Source organism: Hipposideros armiger, unplaced genomic scaffold, assembly GCF_001890085.2.
Source record: "Hipposideros armiger isolate ML-2016 unplaced genomic scaffold, ASM189008v1 scaffold_448, whole genome shotgun sequence".
NCBI lineage: Eukaryota > Metazoa > Chordata > Mammalia > Chiroptera > Hipposideridae > Hipposideros > Hipposideros armiger.
The window spans coordinates 373,108-378,415 of record NW_017731798.1 but is presented as its reverse complement, the minus strand read 5'-3'; positions in this window follow the sequence as shown (position 1 = coordinate 378,415).

The window sequence follows — 5,308 nt, the reverse complement described above, 5'->3', positions numbered from 1 at the left end:
CTTTCTGAAGTTTGATACTCATCTTGGACATTAATAATCCACTTCCACAATAAAATTCTCTTATAGGTAAATCTATTTGATAAAGAAAGAAAAAAGCAAAGAAGTAAATAATATTAAAAGAGTAAAAGATAAATTATAAACAATAGAGGATGAGTGTTACAAAAAAAAGAGTGAAAAAAGTGAATAAGAAAACACGTGAACTATGGAATGAGAATGGTACAATTTCATGTAGTTTGAATGATTATTTGGATGATATTTGATGAAATATCTGAAATTCTCTTTGGTTTATGCAATTGATGTTTAATATTGTAAATGAAAAACAAATTTTATGTTTAATTTCAATCATTTCTACATAGAAAATATTCCAAGAAGAAAATTTGCAAATCATTACTGGTATTTGTCCCGTTTGGGAGCAGGTAAATGCATCTTTACAGATAATATATTAACTTTATCTTGATCTTGATTGTGACCTTACTTCATCTCTACTTCCTCCTATTCCACTAACTCAAAATAAGATTTAAAAAAAATCAAAATATTCATAATTTTATCTGTAAATATATCAGCATATATTGCTGAAAGGCAAGGATTCCCTTTTAAACATAGCCACAATATTATCAGATCTAAAAAAGAACTAGAAATAACCCATTAATATTATCAAATATGAAGTCCATGTCCAAATTTTTTCAATTTTATAATAGTTTTTTTACAATTGATTTGTTTAAATGAGTATCCGAATAAGGTCAAAACATTTTATTTTGATGTATTTTTTAGTGTATTTTAATCTATAGGTTACTCTTTTTACAAATCTTTGTCCTTGCAATTTATTTATTGAAAATCCAATTATTTTTATGTCTTGATCTGCTTCAGGCCTGTTACTTCTGGCAAAAACACTTTGTGTGTTGTGTTGTATGTTCTATCAGGAGGCACATGATTTCTGATTGTCTCTTCCTTTTGAAGTTAATTAGCAGTCAAGCATTTTGTTAACTTGAGTGTTTCTTTTTCGTGGGAGAGAAATGTTAAATGCTTGGTTGTTTCCTTCTATTTACCACTTTCTAAATAATGAAATCATTATCTACCGTCACCCAAAGTACTTAATATATTCTTAAATATATTGGACTTGTGGATTTTAGCATAGATGATTGTATCAACCCATTACTGTAATGTTTTAATTTTTATTGATACACAAATGTGCATCTTTGGAAAGAGGTTTTTCAACTTGGCTCCTCCATCCTTTGGATATGATCCCAGTAGTCGTTAATGGATACTTTGCTATCAGGTATGACCTGATGTCCAGGATCATCTTCAACATTTCTTCTTTCAAACCTGGAATTAGCTATTGCCTCAGTGATTCCTAGTTCTTTTTGGTGAGAAATGCTATGTTGCGATAAGTAAATGAAAACTAGGACTTTTTGTTTGCTGGTTGGTTGATTTTAACCAGTGATTACTTATTGTTTCTAGGCCTTTTTTTCTTTTTAGTGAACAAGCTTATGAATATCATTTTTAGGAGAAAGTAAACCATGAATTTATAATGACATTTCCAATTCTAATTTATCATTATGGGGTTCCAAGTAACTCCATTGATTTCATAATAACTTATTTGCTTTTTTGTCTATTTAACATTTAGAAACAATTGCTTTAACCAATTATATATAGTTTTTGTTTGTTTGTTTGTTTTATCTCCTACTCTTTTTTCTTTAAGGTAAATTCCACTCAGAAAGTACAGGCAAATCACTATGTTTTAGTTATTTTTCTTCGATAGTTAGGCTAGCAACTAAATACATGGTATATTTGGCTTTGCTTCTGAATTTGGGGGATTGCAGTTATTTCATTTAGATATAGCTTTATCTTATAATTATAAAATATTTATATGGCTCAAAACACATCTGCAAAGCAAATATATAACAGTCTCTACTGTTGGTCCCTCAACTATGTTCCTCTCTCCTTCACAGATAAACATTTGACTAAATTTACGCTTTATCCGTTTACTCTCTTTTGAAACTAAACAAGTAAATGATAAATGATAGCCTGGCTTTCTTTCATCACTTATTATTAAATCCTGGAAATTGCTCCATAGCTGTCTATGGAGCAATCTCTTCTTCCTTTTAATAGTTGCATTGTATTGCATTGTGTAGATTTATAATAGTTATTCAACCAGTTCCCTATTGATTAACTTGTGCTTGTTTCTAATCTTTAGCTATTAAAAATTGTGCTTTTAATGAATAGCTTGTTACATAATTTCATCCATAATTTTGCCATTGTATTTTTGGGGTAAGATTCTTAGAAGTGGGATTTTTGGGTCAAAGAATAAATTTATATGTAAGTTTGTTATATACTGGCAAATCCTTTTTCACCATTTTGCATTCTCACCTATGATATACAAAAGTGCTTGTTTCCCTATAGTTTCACCAAAGTATATTATTAACTGTTTTAGATTTTTACTATGCTGATAAAAAATGGCATCTCAATATAGTTTAATTTGCATTATCACATTAAGATGTTTTCATGTTTAGTTAGCTTTGTGTTTATTTTTTGGTGATCTATATGATCATATCACAAGGCTATTTTAAGTATATAATTGCAGTCTTTTATGCTTTTTAAAATCTTTTTAAATAGACTTTTTAAATGTATTAGGAAATATGGCAGGTTGCAAAAATGACCACACTCCTCCACTCCTTCCAGTATCCATTCATTTCCTTTGACATGTTCTTTCTCAGCTCCTCTTATGAAAATTTGGAGTCTATTTACCGATTGCTTTGAATCAAGGTTAGGCTTGGAGCTTGTTTGGGCCAATAGACTGTGATAGGAGTGGCCTTGTACCAGTTGCAAGCTTAGGCCTCTAGAGATGTTGCATGTGTCTCCCAGTTTCTTGGAACCCTGCCTAGCTGCCATGTGAGCCAGCCCTAGCTACTTTGCTGGAGGATGACGGTCCACATGGAGCAAAGATGAGCCATTACTGCTGAGGTTGGTAAAGACATGGCGACATGAGTGAGTCCAGCAGAAACCAGAAGAAGAAATGCCAAGTCCAAAATCTCAGCCTTAGAATTGTGAGGTAAATAAATTATTTTTGTTTCAACTTTCTAAATTTTGGGGTGTTTTATTGTGCAGCAAAAGCTCATACAAGGATTATAGTACTTTTTCCATGAAGTACTGCAAACATTTCCCAAGTTTGTATATTATCTTTGTAAATAGATAAAGAGTCTGGGTAATTTTCTTTGCATTTATTTCTACTTCACTTTAACTGTGTTTTTCATCTTTGCTTTTACTTATCCTTCATGGTTTTTTTCCTACATGCAAGCATGGTTTTAAATAGTAACAATCATATTCAACCTGTGATTTCATATCGTTTTTGAATCTAACTATATATCATAAACATTTTCTTATGTTTCTATATTATGCTTATAATTACAAATTTTAATTACAAAGTTTTTTATGTCCTTAAGTTTACCATAATTTATAAATCCTTTCTTTTCTTGTTGGACATTTATTTTCTGTTTGTTGCTTTTATAGATAACACTATAATAAATAGCATTTTCCTTTATTGAATTGTTTCCTTATGATAAATTGCCATGGATGGAATTAAAGAGTCAAAACATACAAAAGCTTTATAGTTTTTGCTATATTTTGATATGTAGTTTTTCAAATAATGTAATTTGCAATGCCACCAGCAGTAAATATTGAACTCTTCCTAGTTACAGAATTTTATTAAAAAATTAAGTGTGCCTTTTTCTCAAAACAATTCTTGCAAATGTTTTAAAAATCAAAAGATAATGATACCAGGCATAAAGCTGCAGCCTCCTGTCCATCCCTCCCCACAGCAGTTTTCCCCCAGTGAATGCCAGTTTCATGTCTTTTAGCCATTTTCTTTTTCTTTTTCTTTTCCTGGGGGAGCAGGGAAGATGGGGTAACATTGTGACTACAATGAGTCAATACATATTCAAGTATTCTGGGAAATAACAGATGTCATTTATTAAGTGCTTACTGCATGCCAGCATTATGTTGAACACTTTAAATCTCACTTTTTAAATTCTCATGATGACCCATGAGGCAGATACGATTATTGTAAGTTTATAGATTTAAAAACTGAGGCTTACAGAGGGAAGTAACAAACTCCAAGTCAACCAGCTAGAAAATGTACCAGGAATTTAAACCCGGTCTGTTTGATTCTAGAACACAAGCTCCTAGGCACCACTGATACCCAGGCTTATGGCTCAGGAAAGAGAAAACATAATTATTTAAGAATTCCACATATTTCAGTTTGAACTTCCTCCACGAAATAACTTATCATCCCAAAAGCTATTCTTCCTCAGTGAGGAGAAGAGCCGGATTTTGTCTTCCCAGCCTAACAGTGTCTGCTTTCCACTCTGGTTCAGGAGTGGTCAGTGCCAAGCAGGAGAGGTGCAGGGCTGGTGGCAATGATGCTGCAGAACTTAGGTGCCACCATCTTCCCAACATTAAATGAGCAGCTCATTTTTACACTCAAGTGGAAATTTGTGAGAAAAGCACATCGTTTAAGACAGCCCAATAAAATATAGGCATTTTATTGTAAGGCGGAAGGTGTTTTTTGATCTCTGGCAATTCAGTCCATCTCATCTCTCTTGGCCACACCAACGCCATGGTAAAGGCCAAATGGGGGTTTGTTCTAGCAGTAAAAGAGGAACTTTTTTTTCAGTATTTACTGAATGCCTACTGCTCTAGGCCTCAGGGATACTACATTAGCCGTTTGCTTTGGTGTTTTGCTAGGTTCCAAAATCTTATTTAGAATATCTTCCTAAATTTCAGGTATTGTGTATTGACTTTCCTACAATGGAAACTGAAGATTATCTCTCTTAAACCCTTCTCACACTCTGATGTTCCTCTCATTGATATGTATGCGTGTCTCCTCTTCCCATCAAATAAACTCAGTTTTTAACATTTAAGTTGAATCTTTATTTGGAGTTTTTAATTATCATGGATATGTATATATTGTTTAATTCAGAGCCAAGTTGAGCAATATTATTAAATTTCATTTCTTGTATGAATATTTTTTGTTTTTATTTTGTGGAGTTACTTGCCCTTTATTATTGTTGTTGTTATTATTTAGTTTTCTTTTAATTCTGATTAAATATTCCCACATTATTCAACACTTTCCAGGCTCATTTTCTAATAAGTCAAAGTTATTAAATCTATTATATTTTTTAGAGTAGGAATTTTGGAAAAATCTCTCCCAGAACTTTCATTCTTTAGTCTTCTGCTTCATTCTGTATGGTTGTTCTCTAGGTTTGATTCATAATCATCATCCTCACACTTCTTGTTCTCCAGGAAATTCCCG